The 15,568-nt window shown below is 47.1% G+C and overlaps 5 non-coding genes across 5 annotated transcripts; 2 read left to right on the top strand and 3 right to left on the bottom strand.

Moving 5' to 3' along the window:
• Positions 1-118: 118 nt before the first annotated feature.
• On the bottom strand, positions 119-190 carry TRNAP-UGG. Its single transcript has one exon. It is a non-coding gene; the product is annotated as a tRNA-Pro (tRNA).
• Positions 191-1,370: 1,180 nt separating this feature from the next.
• TRNAY-GUA lies at positions 1,371-1,461 on the bottom strand. Its single transcript is given in 2 exon segments — positions 1,371-1,406; positions 1,425-1,461. It is a non-coding gene; the product is annotated as a tRNA-Tyr (tRNA).
• Positions 1,462-2,406: 945 nt separating this feature from the next.
• Positions 2,407-2,479, bottom strand: TRNAT-UGU. Its single transcript has one exon. It is a non-coding gene; the product is annotated as a tRNA-Thr (tRNA).
• Positions 2,480-8,528: 6,049 nt separating this feature from the next.
• On the top strand, positions 8,529-8,610 carry TRNAL-UAG. Its single transcript has one exon. It is a non-coding gene; the product is annotated as a tRNA-Leu (tRNA).
• Positions 8,611-14,008: 5,398 nt separating this feature from the next.
• Positions 14,009-14,090, top strand: TRNAL-AAG. The gene has a single exon. It is a non-coding gene; the product is annotated as a tRNA-Leu (tRNA).
• Positions 14,091-15,568: the final 1,478 nt, after the last annotated feature.

The raw sequence follows: 15,568 nt of genomic DNA, 5'->3' as shown, positions 1-15,568 counted from the left end.
CCCCTCTGGCACGCGTGGGTTCAGCACACCTCTCGTGCAGAACAGTCGGGAAGCGAGAAAGTTTGTACAGAACTGAACTTTTGCATAGTTTCGAAGGAAGGAGAAAAGCCAAAAGCTGGGGCTCGTCCGGGATTTGAACCCGGGACCTCTCGCACCCAAAGCGAGAATCATACCCCTAGACCAACGAGCCACGGCTCCCAAAGTTTCTCCATGTTTCCTCTGCACAGTACTTTCCCGTCTGCAGTTCGCCACGAGGCTGCTTCCGAGTTCGGTGCCACATTGTGACGTTTACTTTTTGCTTTGATTCCCTTTCTCCCATCTTCATGAAGTCTCGCTCTTTTGAAGCCTGACTCGGGCGCTAACCTCGTTTATTCTCCCCGATCCAGAGGCCGGATGGGGTGAGGAGGGGCAAGTTCCAGACCGCAGGCATCGTGGGTGAGCTCCACCGAGCACCTCCGGACGGCTCTAGGCGCGAGCTCCTGGCGGGAGCCTGGCGACAACCTGGGAGAAAAGCGGCGGGAGTCCGAGGACCCAAGCAGAGCTCGCTTGCGAGGCTGGAGGGTCCTGAGCCCCAGGCTGGGCGCGCGGGAAGCGAGTCAGGCTGCTACTACGTCGCGCCCCCTCACATCCTAGGGGCGGGAAACGGTGGACATAAAAATACCAGGAGCCAGAATCGGTGGGACGGCGCCAGTCTGGCGTGTGTTCGGATTGTCCAGGCCCCTGAAGGAGAATCAAGTGTTCCATCTCCCCACCTTTGTTTCACTCGTTTCCTCGGTCTGGAATTCTTTCTCCCAGTCTCAGCCCAACTCGCTTCAAATCCTGTTGCCCTTTCCTGCTCTGGCTCAAAATCTTTTTTGTACAACTATAAATATGTATAAAAAGACAAACTAAAACTGCGTGGAAGGGCCTCCCCCTGAATGGATGTGTGTATGGAGTGGGGCGCACACTCGGGACGAGGTTCCCCGTTTAGGCGGTTTCGTCCGCAAACTGGAGCCGCTCAGGCCACACGGCGCAGACATGCGCACACAGAGTTTATATATAACGTGCTGTTATCAGCTAGAGGTTTTGGGTCTCCGACCCGTGGATCTCGGGCAGCAGTCGAGGATCAGCTAGAAGCCAAAAGAAACCTCTGAGGGAAGGTTAACTCAGAATTCTTCCAATTGGCTGACAAAGTTGGCGCACGCTCGCCTCCTCGCTGTATGAGAAGCTGTGCCCGACGGGTCCATTTGTTCACGTGTGCTTGGCGAGCTCAAACTTTGTCTTTGGGACAGGAATAGGGCCTGGAGAAGTCGACTCTAGCAGACAAAGAGCCCCGGAGGAAACAAGAGAACGGCTCCCTGCAGGACCGCAAACCCCAAAACTACAGCTCCTCCTTCGAGCCGGAATCGAACCAGCGACCTAAGGATGACTACACCGGAAGCGCACTACAGTCCTCCGCTCTACCAGCTGAGCTATCGAAGGGGGCGCAGGAAACGTCTCTCTAGACGCACCTATTCAGGATATCTACAGAGGAACGCTCTGCCGGCGAGCGGCCATCGCAGTCATAAAACCAGCTTGTGAGAAAGTCCCGCCCGCAGTTCTGGGGGCGACCCTTCTACAGCTGGATTCCCCTGCTTCACGGAGGGGCTTCCAGAGCAGGACCACCCCGTGGGCTCCTCACAGGCACCCCCGGACCCCGTGCATCACGAGGCCGCCCGGGGCGGGGGCATCTGCTCGCCCGGGGGCCGTTGGCTTCAGTGAGCGCGCGGCCCGGGACCTCCCGACGTGATGTGTGGCGTGGAAGCCGCCACCCGGGCCTCGACAACTAGGGAGTGCGGAGTGGGACGCACAGTTCAGACCGCGCGGTCGGGCGCCAGGCAGAGGGCGCGCCCCCCGGCTCCCGCTCGCGCCTATTCGCATTTCCTCACTTCCTGTGCTCGCCTCGGAATCGGGCGCGTCTGCACAGGCGACCCGCAGCTCTCTTCCGTTTACACGTCCACAGACTCGCGGAGGGAGTCTCCCCCGGACGGAGGAGAGCGAACGCCTCCCGCTGACGGCTCCTCCCTTTCGGGGAGGGGAGCTTGTTCTGGGCTCCAAGCCTGTGCAGGGCGGGGGACGTGGCTCGACTCGCACGGTCTTCTCCGGCCGCCCTCGGGAGGGGCTCTCGCGGCGGCTCAGCACAGCGCGGGCGTCCACGGAGGCAGGCGGCGCTTCCCGCGGCTTGTAATGGACTCCGCCACGATCCGGGCCGCAGAGCCGCACTTGCGCAGTAGCGCGTGGGAGGCGGCGGACGTGCTCAGCGTGGTTCATTCGGGTAGTCAGAGCTGCGGCGAGAAGAGAGAGGAACTGTATTTCCGCAGGGGTTAAAGTTACTGGGGCGGAGAGAGGGGGTCCAGTAAGGATTTAAAATGATAATTAGTTTTTAGAAGGCCCCAGCGAGATTTGAACTCGCGACCCCTGGTTTACAAGACCAGTGCTCTAACCCCTGAGCTATAGGGCCTCACGAGCGACCGCTTAGCTTCTTTCTTTGAAAAGAGAAGTTTTTATCCTGGGCCTTTGTTAGAGGAATTAACTGTAGGAAATAGACAAAAGCCGAACTTCGTTTCGATCTATTTACTGTTGGAATTTGGTCTGCGGGCTCTTGCTAGGGATAACGGAATATGAGGGCCAGTGATAACAGCCATCTCTATTTTAAGATTGGAGAAATCTGCCTAACCCAGCGCATTATAACACAGTCCGCGTCCCGCCGCCCCCCGGCCCCGGCCACAGTCTGAAAATTAAGAGAAATGCGGCGTAGAGGAAGTTGACTACCCCAGGTCTCTCAGCTGAAAACTGGGCCTTCCCACTAATTTTCTCCTGGACTCAGGATAGCCACCGACTTTCAACCTCCTTCCTCAAGTTCCTTACGTATAGGGACCTTTCTTACAGTTGGAGTCTCCGCCAGAACAAGCTCTTGTTAATTCGTTATTTAATTCAACTCCCAATTCTGTGCTGGGCTGTGCACCAGGAATAAGGCTACAAAGTTAGCCTACGGAGCTACAAAGGTCAGTGCTTCCCTTATCTCTCCGATTGCCTCTTCAGCTTAGATTCTGGCCTAGTAGTTTCTTGCTACCATTTTAGTACATTGATGCTTTTGAGGAGATTTGGTAAAATCTTATCCAATATTTTAATCATTTTTCTTCAAGGAGTTTGGTCCAAATTACTTAGCCCACAATTCCTAGAAAGGAAGTTGGAGCGGTAGGAGCTGTACCGTCAATCATATTCCACCGCATGAACTGAGCAGCAGAGAAAGCATCACCATAGAAAGAGTCCAACAGAGAGCTTGCCAAAGCACAAGGAGAGGTGAGAGCAAGAAAGGGAGCCGGACACCTTCTCAGTCTCTAGGTATGGCCCACTCCAGAGGCCTCAGTGTGTTCCACTCTTGGAATCTATGAGATTTTCCTGGATTAGCACAGAAATCCTCCTTTTTTTTTTTTTATTTTAGCAAACATTGTTTTCAACTTAAAGACTCAACTACACTAAATTACTCTCAGTATGTGCCTCTCAACCTTACTGCTTTTATCTTCTAATATTTAGATCAACATTTACCAAATGATAGCTATATATTGCCAACAGATCTGAGTTCCAGTCGACTTGATCTTATAATTCTCCAGATAGAACTCACACCTTTTTCAGTTGTGATCATTTGCTTCATCAACTAGAATGATGTTTCATTTCACCATACCTATCAAACACCACTTACCCTGGAAAACCCCTCTCAATGTTCTTATAATTCACAATGCCCCTGCTGTTTACGGAGTAGATGTCATCTCTTCTCGCCTCTGAAACCCGGGATACTTTTTTTATCCTTGCCATTCCTTCCTCTTCGCTCCCACTTTCAAGATACCAAACAGGACAGATACAATGGAGGTGATCCATGGCACCTAGAAGTAAGCATCCGGATTGACATTACCCCTTCAACATATATTCAATTGTTTATGAAATTGCCAAATTGTTCTGTTCTCCTTCCCATACTTCTTCATCTTATATGAAAGATGTCAAAAGATAGCACACATTTTAATTTTGTTTTTTTAATTTTCCAGAACTACTTCTAAACTGTGGTTTCCTGTCTATTCCTATGTCCATCTTTTTTTTTTTTTTAAGATTTTATTTTTAGGAAATCTCTGCACCCAGTGTGGGGCTGGACTCCCAACCATGAGATCAAGAGTCACATGTTCCTAGGGGAAGAAAGGGATAAAGAAAAGGGGGGTAATCAGAAGGGGGAATGAAACATGAGAGACTATGGACTATGAGAAAACAAACTGAAGACTTCAGAGGGGAGGGGGTGGGGGAAGGGGATAGACTGGTGATGGGTAGTAAGGAGGGCACGTATTGCATGGTGCACTGGGTGTTATACGCAACTAATGAAGCATCACTTTACATCGGAATCTGGGGATGTACTGTATGGTGATTAACATAATATAATAAAATAAAATTTAAAAAAAAATAAAATTGTAGACATGGGAAAAAAAAAAAGAGTCACATGTTCCACCAACCTAGCCAGCCAGGCGCCCCACCTATGTCCAACTTTTGGAAAATGCTACAAAAGACAGAAAGAATAAATGAGAAGGCAAAGAAAAAGGGAAGGAGATTCAGTGCACTTAGATATAGCCTACTAAGTTTATTTTGTTTTAAGAATCATATGCATTTTTTAGTGTCCTCAGCTTATTCCTCAGCTCCTTGAGGGGAAGCTTATATGATTCAAACTTCTAAGTCTCCAAATACCTAACAAAGTGATCAGCACGTATCAGGGCATTAATAAGTACTTGAAATGGAGAGCAAACAAATGCAGAGGTATGTGTAGAGGAAAAAAGGAGATTACAGCCCACAGAAATCTGGAATACCATGGAATCTTTTAGTTTCCTCTTCCTGGAATTCTTGGTAAACCAGCACTAAAATCTCCAAGAGCCTTCCAGCTCTCATTCAGTTTAAGTGTACATTCTAGGAAACCAGACTGAATTCAGGTGCCAGTTCTCATTGGATGTGGTCACCAAATGGTGTGCCAGATACCAGCACACAGATTATCTATAAAGAAAAGGGGAGGAGTTACCTAAACATAAACATATGGTTACCTATTGAGAGTGAGAATCTCTCAGGCAATGTCCTCAGCCAAACACTAGGTAGAATCAGTTTGACATGGCATGTGCATTTGGCTCTGCTAGGGCAGGTTTCCTCCAGAAAATGTCCGACCTCCTTTCTCCAGCCAGCGCATGGTTTCAGACTCCCAAGGAAGCACACTTTCCACTAAGAGAAGTCTCATTCTGTCCTGCTAAGTGGATGACCAGTGCCACCCATCTTTTGCTTTTCTTTAGACTGAGCAAGCACTGGGTGTGGTCTGAGCTGCGTGCGTCTGGATGCTCTCAGGTCTTGGCAAGTAGGCTAGGCTACGCGGATGCTAAAAGGAGGCTTCTTGGACTCAGCTTCCATAAGACTCTGCTTTTCTAAGGCCGCGATGGAATGGCCTTCAGTCCCCAAGAGGGTGAGCTTAATTGCAGGATTTGAGCAAGAGATTTCATGTTTTTAACAGAGTGTGAGGAAACTAAGACTGGGCGATAAGGAGATCAGAGTAATAAAAGTGTATAAAGAACATCACAAGGCTTCTCAGAAACTGCCTGGGAGGGGTCTCAATGAAAATACATGTCTTTCAAAGGATGTGCTGTTCGGGCCTTTGGCTCATGGTAAGATTCTCGTCCCATGTGATTCTCACTTTGGGCACCAGAGGGCCAGGGTTCAAACCTGTAAGATCCAACCTTGTGACACTAAAAACCATAGTGACTCCCCAAGACTTCATTTCTGCATTTCCTTAGTGCTACCTACCCCCATTTTGGACCCAAAATGTAGGCAATCCCTATCAAAATACTAATGTCATTCTTTACAGAGATAAAAATGAACAATCCTAAAATTCACATGAAACCGCAAGAGTCCCTAATGAAAACTATGGTTTTGTGTGAGAATGATGTGTGATGTCGGGTCATCTGTTGTAACAAATACACCACTCTTGTGTGGGATGGTAATAGCGGGGGAAGCTATGCCTACGTGGGGGCAGGAGGTATACGGGAATTCTTTGTACTTAGTACTCAGAAGATAGAACCATTCGAATCTGTTTTGTGTGGCTCATTTGAGACTTCTAGTGTCTCTAGAAGTGGGTAACATAGGTTGAAGTTTTATTGGCATCTCAAGGGTGGTAAAGTGGCCACTACCATTCTCCAATATTGGGAGAATGTCCTTAACATTAGGCTTCACTATTTTGCCAGGCTTTTCTCCCTCACCTATAAATAAGACTTCTCATTTATCCCCACTGCTGTCACATCAAGCACACGTCTTCCCTGGGCACTGCTCTCAAGAGGTCTGCAGATCTTTGACTTCCTCAATTCTTTTTCCTCATTCTATCAGAATTCCAAAGTACAAAGGTGATACCTATGGTAGTGATTCTCAAAGCATGGTCCCCGGCTCAGTAACATCAGCATCACCCAGCAACCTATTTGAAAAGCAAGTTTCAGGACCTTGGTTTACCACTGCTCTACTCTTTAAACCCTGCCCCCCTCTCTTCAGTTATTTGTCTCCACACCAGTAGGGAACCTTGGCCCCAGCATGTCTACACCTATACCCTTCAAAATGCATTGCCGTTCTTTTTCTGAGAGTCCACAGAACATCTCAGAGTTAGCACTGTTCTCCCATTCCTCTCCCTTCTCTTATATGTTGAAATTTATGGGATTTGAGAAAGAGATCTCTGTCTCTATGCCCAAATTTCTCCTTTTTTAAAGGATAATAGTCATATTAGATTAGGGCCCACACTGAAGACCTCATGTTAACTTGATTGCCTCTGTAAAGACCCTGTTTCCAAATAAGGTCGCATTTTCTGTATATTTGGGGGGGTGCATAGGAGGCTCTGGGGGAGAATCCCTTTCATGTGTCCTGAGAACCTCCAACACCATCATGGGGTTGTTTTTCCCCTTTCTTAGGAAGCATATTGATTAAGAGACAATGGCTATTGTCTATTTTTAAGAAAGTAACCCAGGTCTGGGTGCTTCTTCCCTGCCATAGACTGGATATTTGTAAGAGAGATGGAAACATAAAGCATAAACATATACAACCTCCCTGTTCAAAGCTCTTTGTGTAAATTTGTCCCCAAATATCCCTAATTTTATCAAATAAATAATTTTATCTAAATGTGATTGGATGTCACCAGGGAGCCACAATTTCCACCTTCAGAAGGCTGGAGCATACCCCAAACACATCCCCCAGCCTTTTGCTGAGAAAGGCACCTGTTTTTCTCTGAAGTCTAGGCAGTCATTGTGAATTAATTTCTTTGCCACTGTCACACACTAGCAAAAGAGACACATCAGCACATTGGCGTTCTGTAATTTCCACATGGTTGCAATCAAAAAGAGCAAGAATTCCTTTTCACATAAGGTGCATGGAAACCGAAGTTTGGTGGGCCCTAAGACAAAAACGCTAAAGTATGGAGAACGGAGGTGTGGCTGCTCCTGGATCAAGAGGAGAGCAGGTGAGAATCTATTTTTCTCTTCCATTCTGGCCTTGCTCTATGCTCCTCACCTGGGTCCTGCAGGCTTGGGCTTTTGGGGAGGATGAGGAGGGGGGAGCACGCTGAGTTCTCAGGAATTCCGGGTGCTAGGAGCACCAGTGTGGGCTCAGAACCTGGGCTCTGTCCCTAGGTAAAGGCGTCTCCAGGCGTCTCCTTCCCCAGTCGCCAGTAGTTTACAGCAGCCACGCGGCTACAACTGCCCAGGGGAAAGGGGACCTCTCTGCGACACGAAGAGTTATAGGTTCTAAGGAAAGGTACTGAAGGCTTCCCAGCCGCAGGAATCCAGCCACTCTGAAGCAGAATTGGGGGAGGAAGCCTTTTCAGACCCTGCTCCGCCAAGACGAGGAAGCGGGCATAGACTGGCACCGCCTATCTGCCGTTGGGTCTCAAGGAGCAAAAGGGAGCTGGGAGTCAAGCTTTGTTCTTGGTCCTTTCAACTCACGCCCCACGCTTCCTGGAGGCTTCAATACTTCTTTTCTGGCTTCAGAACTGGAAAGTATCAAACTCAAAATCTAGCAAAGACTGCAGCTTTGGTCTTCTTTACACCACCAGCACCACCCTTTACCCCCCACCCCCACCCCAAAGCGGTCTGGAGTCAAAAGGAATTCATTCCTCCGTTCAGTAAATACTTTTTGAGCGCTCACTGGGGGCCCGGAGGAAGCTGACACCACCCCTGTCTTCGGAGGGCTCTTACGTTCTAGATCCCAAGAGCTTCGCTTCCGGAGCGGATGGTTTGTTTCAAAGATCTTTCCCTTCGGTTTCGGAGTGAGAAGAGCTGTTCCGCGGGTGGGCGGATGCAGGTTGGGGTTCCAGTGGAGAGGAGGAGGAAGGGAAGAATTTCTTCCTTAGAGTCCTTTGGCAGTATCCCCAGTCTTGGTTTCAGGCTGGAGGTTCAGAGGACAATGCTGAATAAAGAGCAGAAAGATATAACTAGGAGGTGTAGGCAAAATTCCCTTGCGGGGTTGGTAGCGTGGCCGAGCGGTCTAAGGCGCTGGATTTAGGCTCCAGTCTCTTCGGGGGCGTGGGTTCGAATCCCACCGCTGCCAGGGTTTTGTTTCTAAACGTTAAGTAGTCCCAGCCTTCATCTTCACTTCAAATAAAAGTGTAGATTCCTACGGGATTTGACCAATTCTTAAACCTAATATCTGATTTTTCTAAATACTTCGCCCTAAACTGACGGAATGCGACTAGCGAATGAATGACTCAGTTTACCGGCAGGAAGCTCGTAAATCAAGCAGATCACTAAAAGACACAGTCCTCCGGATCCTCGATCCCCCTTTTGCCCGGAAGGGAGGGAATAAGGCCTTGCTTGCCAAAGGGATGGCATTTAACCTGGGGCACTCTAGAGAGGGGAGATAGTTTTGGAATCTTGACAGAACCCTGAAAGTGCAGTAAAGGTAAGGTGGGGCATAGAGGGGAGCAGGGAGTGAAGTGAGCCTTTGTCTCAAGAATTAACTCGAAAAAATTCGGCAGTCCCACTCAAAGCTGAAGTAAAAATTTCAGACAGTTGCACACAGCGCCCAAAGTGTCTCTGTGGTCCCTGTTGCTGCCCGTCAGACCCCTACTGGGTTACTTATAGGGTGTTCTGTCGTATTTCCCCTTCCACTTTCCTCTGGTGTTCACACACTTCGTTCCCTCCGTCCCGCCCCCTTCTGCCTCTCCTTCCAAGTCCACCATCAGGACAGCAAAGATGTGTTAAGCAGGAAGTTAATCATTGAGGAAGGCACGGCTCACCAGCTCAGGGGAGTGATTCAACAACCAGGCTTAGCCAGGCAAGGAAGACCACCCCGACTGCCACCTAGCCCGAAAAGAGTCCTAGGATGGGCTTGAAGTCAGAATTTGAGCTCTTTAAGAAACAGTCTCACTTTCTGGCCTTTGAGGGCAATGCCTTTCCTGCCCCTTGTATGTGTACAGCCTTTGGTACCCAGAGGGTGCATTGGGCATGATTTGGATACTTATATACAGATTTGAATACATATTGCATACAGATTTGAATCCAGGCACTGTCCCCTCCTCCAGACTTCAAGGAGTTATGAGCTCATTCTAGTAGATGCTTGGAATCTGACTGGCCTGTGCCCTAAAGGAGGCAAGAGTTAAGATTGTCCATGTGGCTTTTACTCTAGTCAGCCTCAACAACAGTGACATTTCGGACTGGATAATTCTTTGCTGTGGGGGTCATGTGTATTGTAGGACGTTTAGTACCATCACGGGTCTTTACCCACAGGACACCAGTAATACTGTCCCAGTTATGAAACTGAAGATGTCTCTGGACATTTTCAACGTCCCCTGGGAGGCAAAATCATCCTTAAAGATTGAGGGTGCAACTATTATATCCCACTGTGTGGCTTGTCTACTCAATACCTCAACAGTGGCTTTTGAAGGGTGAAGTTTTCTAATTTTGATGAAGTACAATTAATCACGTTTTTCTTTTATGGATCATGCTTGTGGCGTCGCATCTAAAAAAATCTTTCCCCAGTGAAAGGTGACAAATATTTCATTCTAAATATTTTGTGGTTTGGGTTTATGATTCATTTTGAGTTAATTTTTTATGTGGTGTGAAGTAAGGATCAATTTTTTTAAACATTATTTGTTGTAAAGACTACCTTTCTAAAGAGTACATTTATCATGAGCTCTCAGAAATATATAGAATTATTAAATCACTATATTGTACACTTGAAACTAATATAATGCTGTATGCTAACTATACTGGAGTTAAAATAAAAAACTTAGTAAGAAGTAAATTAAAAATGGCCACCTTTCTCTACTGAATTGCCTTTGAAACTTTGTCAGCCATCAATTGATAATATTTTGTGTGGTTCTATCTCTGTACTCCTGTTACATAGACTATTTTTCTTATATTTTAATGCCAATACTATAGTCTTGATTATAGTAGCTTTTATACATCTTGATGTCAGGCAGAGTGAGTTTGCTTCAACTTTATTGTTCTTTTTAAAGTTGTTTTGAGCATGCTGTCTTTGAATTTCCATGTGAATTTTGGAATCAGCTGGTCAATTTCTGAAAATAAAACAAAACAAAAGAAAGCCAGAGGCGCCTGGCTGGCTCAGTGGGAAGGCAAGTGACTCTTGACATGGGGGTTGTGAGTTCTAAGCCCTGCATTGGGAGTAGAGATTACTAAAAATAAATATGTCTTAAAATTTTAAAAACTTGTCTTAAAAAATAAATAAAAGCCAAAATTTGCTGTTATTTTGATTAAGATTACATTGAATCTATAAATCAATTTAGGGATAATTTATATCTTAACAATATTGAGTCTTCTCATTCACAAATGTGAAATGATTTTCCTTGTATTTAGGTTTTCTTTCATCCATCTCAGCATTTTTCTGTGTGTGTACAAATCTTGGACATATTTTGTCCCTAAGTATTTCATATTTAAAGATTCTGTTGTAAACTGAATTGCTTTTCAAATTTTTAATTTCTGATTGTTCATTGCTAGGTAATTATACATGTGCAGATATAGTGTAAACAGTAATATATGCAATTAATTTTAATATTTACCAACGACTTTGCTAGATTCACTTATTATAGCTTTGCAGATTCTATAGGATTTTTACATAGCCTTTCACATTTTCTTGGAATAAAAAATAGATTTACTTGTTTGTTTAAACATGGATGCCTTCTATTTCAATTTTTTCCCCATTATTAATAGGACAAGAATCCCCAGTACAATGTTGAACAAAAGTGATGAAAGCAGATGTCTACGTTTGCTCCCAATCTTACAGGGAAAACATTCAGTCTTGTATCACAAAGTGTGAAGTTCTTCATAGCCTCCCTTTATCAGGTTGAGGAAGTTTCCTTCTTTTCCTAATTTGCTGAGAGTTTATGTCAGGAATGAAAGTGGACTTTGTCAAATGCTTTGTCTGCATTTTTTAGTAAGATCATATGATTTTTTAGTCTGTTGAAATAATAAATCACATGGATTTTGAATATTAAATCAACTGTGTTTTTCTGGAATAAATACCACTGTATTCAGATATATTGTTATTTTATATGTTGTGGAGTCAACTTGCTAAAGCTGTTCAACTAGGTGGGGAGGAGCCTGGATTTCACATTTTAGCGGCTGCCTGGTGCACTAACTCCTGAATTACAGCTTCTTACTGTATTCTTCTAAGAGAGACCTTCATTTTGTTGATCCACAATCAACAAAAACCACAGAAAGAAGAAGTAACAGATATCTGTCCCCAGGCTCAAGTGATTACAATTCATCCTCCCCAGGCCATCACACTCGAAGACGAAGCCCCGGGCTCCACCCGCCCCGCCCCCACCAGATAGGACCAGAATCCGCGAAAATGCAGCCCGCGCATCTGAGTCTGGAGGCAGCCCCCGCCCGCTACCACGTCCCTCTCCCCCTGCCCCGCACCTCGGATTTATCCTGCACAACACCCACTACGACCTCTAGATTCTCCTAACCTGGAAAATCTCTAAAGTGTCGGTGCAGATCGCTCTGAGTGGCTCCAGACTCTCCCCCAAGGTTCCCGGCCTCCGACAGTCTCCCAGATTCCCAGGCTGAAGCTTTGGGAAGAGCGCAGTGACATTGCGAGGGGCTTCTCTGTCCCACCTCTTCTATAACCTGTGTAAAAGGCCACGGAAAAGTCAATACTTTAGAATATATTGATAGCCTCCGAGGATTCAATGATCCACGCAATGGAGTACTGGAAAGCCCCTTCTCAGGTGTCATTTAGGGTTGTATTTGCGCCTAGAACTAAGGCGTTAATCCAGAGTTCACCCCGGGTGTGCAGGAGGAGATAAGGGAGTGAGGGGCCCTCGTTCATCCTGAGATGGATAAAAATACGACCCTGAAAGACAAATAGAGGAACCTAGAGGGACTAGGGAAGAGTCCTTCCTATACGTGGCTTCTCATTGTAATCTGCGGTCCTTTGCAATCCACGGGCTGTGGTTTGTGGTCTGGTGATGGGAACCAAGCGGCCGCTGGCAACCGCCATCCAGGCTTTGAACCCCGTGACAAGCTTTCTGGGCAGTGTCACAGCAGGTGTCCGGAGAAACAGTCTCTGACTCCAGCCGGTCTGACGTGACCCGCAGGACAAAGTGAGATGTCCTTTAAAAAGGAATAGAACGGCTTGTTGAAATCTCACCAGGCACTGGTTTTCTCTGTTGGCTGCACTTGGCAAACTGTAAAACCCCGAGGCCTGGATACCACCCCTAGAGATTATGGTGTAATTGGTCTAGCGCGGCCTCCCTGTGAGAATTTTTAAAAATTCCACATGTGCTCTCGGGACGGACAGAGTTAAGAACTATTGTTCTAGGGAGATAGTGATTCTTTTGGACGTAATGGGGCAAAAATCGGGTGGAACCCGAATGCTCCTGAAAAATGGTGTCAGCTATCACATGAAGGCGACTTGTAAATAGGGGCAGAATATTCTGTGATAATGAAATCTGTCTGATAGGAGAGGGTAGCTGCGGGGATTGGAAGCCCCAGTCTGGCCTCTGTGCAGCTGCGGGACTTTCTCCTGTCACTTCTCACTAAAATGTCTTTCTCTGGAAGATGAGCACATTGTGTCACTGGGCTTGGAGGAAGGCCTCGAGAGGATGTTTCTTCCAGGGGCCTGGGCATGGCTTTGAGGGGTGCGTTGAGACAGGCAGAATTTGTCGGCAGAGAACTTGAGTGTTGCGATCTCTGCTCACCTGGACCTTTCCCCGCACAAGCTCTGGAGCAGAGACAGCAGTGTCACAGGGTCGCTACTGCAACACTGAGATGCCAACGCGGGGATCTGGGAGACCCCTACAGTCCTTAAACCGTCAAATTCGAAAGGAATGAGCATCTGCTCTCTCTCTGAGAGCAGAAAGGAGACATCTCCAAGTGTTTTAGGAATAAAGCGTAAAACCATATCAGGGCTTGGTGTTCTCTGAAGAAATAATTCAGCAGAGAATCAAGTGTGAACCCTTTGGTACCTCATCTGGTGAAAGGAAGGACTGTAGAGTTGCACCGGCATCTTAGGTCGTTGGTCAGATTCCAGCTCTAAGTAGGTGTTCAAGCATTTGCAAATGCCCTAAATCTCCATTTGGTAAGTCACGCTCCCTTGACGGTAGGATTTTGTGGCCTTAATTAGCTTGAATCTTCCTTTATCCTCCTAAGAAATTTGTAGCAAGACTGAGAGGAAGCCAACAAGAATAAAACATAGTGGGCACCTGCAAAAGGCTCACAGCCTTCTACTGTGTTACAAATTTCATTCTCTCAGTCAAATACCCCCCTTGTAAGCCCTGGGCGGGAGATGAACAATCCAGAGCCTGCAGAAGGTGGCGGGGGTAGGGAAGTAAGCTTCCTCGATGAGCCCTGCTGTTCTCCGAACCCTTCCTCCACTTGCTCTTAGGTTAGGACTTCAGAACACAGATCTGTGCGACAGAGCTGAGACGTAAAGAAAGGTACTTACTATCAGGAAAAAAATGGAAGAACCACCACAGAGGGATGGTAGCGTGGCCGAGCGGTCTAAGGCGCTGGATTAAGGCTCCAGTCTCTCCGGGGGCGTGGGTTCGAATCCCACCGCTGCCAAGCAGAGCTTTTGCCAGTTGAGACACAGAATAAAAGACCACGAATAATCATCACCCAATGCCTTGATAGGGTAGCATGGATTGGGTGTGGGGTGAGTGGGTGAGCAGTGCACGGAGGGTCGAGGTGAGCTTTCAGATCAGACTGTTCAAGCGCAGAGGGCGCCTGTTTTCTGGCCAGGTAGTGCTCTGGAAAGTCTTGCCAGTTGGCAATGTTTTGATATAAATCTTCAAAGACCAAGATCACCAGGAGGTTAGGGGTCAGGAAGAAACACATTTTAAGACTTCACAGTGGCGGGTGTGTCCACAGAAGTAGCTGCCACACGTGGATTGATAGGAGGATTGATAGAAGGGCTAGGAAGGGACAGGGAGTGCTTTTTCTCTTGTTTTACATTTCTCCCCTCATAAGTGGGAATGCGCAGAGGCTCTGCAGCCAGTCTGTGAGTGAACTTCAGGAGGCAACTCCTTTGGCAAGAGCACAGGGCTCAGACCCGTGGGTCTGTACTGTCGCCGGCACACACCAGCAACTTCAGAGCTGGCTCCTTGGTCCTCATGTCCCACTTGGCCTCTTAGCTGTAGCCCCCTCCTCCCGTTTCCGCCTCCCCACTCCCAAGCCCCACTTTTGGTCTCTCGACGCAGTGTCTCCCCTTCCCTCCAGGTCTTATTTCTCTACTTGGAAATGAGAAGGAAGGAGAGGGTCTGAGTGAAACTGTCAGCAAGGACGCAATACCCACGGGAGGAGGGAGGTGTTTCAATTCTTGCAGACTTGAGTCAGGGATCCTTGACAACCAACTTGGAATATTAGCTCATGCTTGCTCTCGAAGAGCTGGAGAAGGTTTAGACCCCAAACCCAAGCTCCTGTTAGACATTCTTACCTCTGGCACTGTGAGAACTTCGTGATCCGTGCGTGTGGTTTGGGAACCCCGAAGAGTGGATGGGTGGAACTTGGTGTCCACTGCAACCCAAGTTCAATCGAAGAGTCGGCCCTCTCTGTGTCTCTTTAGAGAGGTTGTGAAGAAGAGAGAGCCTTTGGGCAAAGAGGGAAACTTCATTTCAAGGAAGGGGTGAAGAAACAAGGGTGGCCCCTGTCCTTAAAAGAATGATGAAGAGAAACTTCAAGTTTTCTGGGGGCTTCTCGATCTAGGACTTTGAGTATGGTTGTCCCCTCTTCTGCTTAGGCGTACTCACTTAACAAAAAATCACAATCCTTATTTAAAGAAAGCATCCAGTCCCTGCACTCACCTAGCTGAACTAGAATGGAGAGAAAGTGATGTTAGACTGGCCTCAGTTTAAATTCATAGCAGTGATCTCAAGCATATCTTACCGTTTTTCACAAGCCCTTTACTATACATTCTTAAAGACTGCTCTTTCACCCCTTCTCCTGTGTCCTCAAAACAGCCAACACCTCCTCATACATTCTCATCCTCTGCCTTCGATGTCACTGAGAAAACAGAAGCAGCCACCCGAGAACTTCTACAAGGT

The sequence above is a fragment of the Ailuropoda melanoleuca genome, chromosome 20 (assembly GCF_002007445.2).
Source record: "Ailuropoda melanoleuca isolate Jingjing chromosome 20, ASM200744v2, whole genome shotgun sequence".
Lineage (NCBI taxonomy): Eukaryota > Metazoa > Chordata > Mammalia > Carnivora > Ursidae > Ailuropoda > Ailuropoda melanoleuca.
Note: the sequence above shows the minus strand (reverse complement) of the source record. Positions and strands in the feature narration are given on the sequence as shown.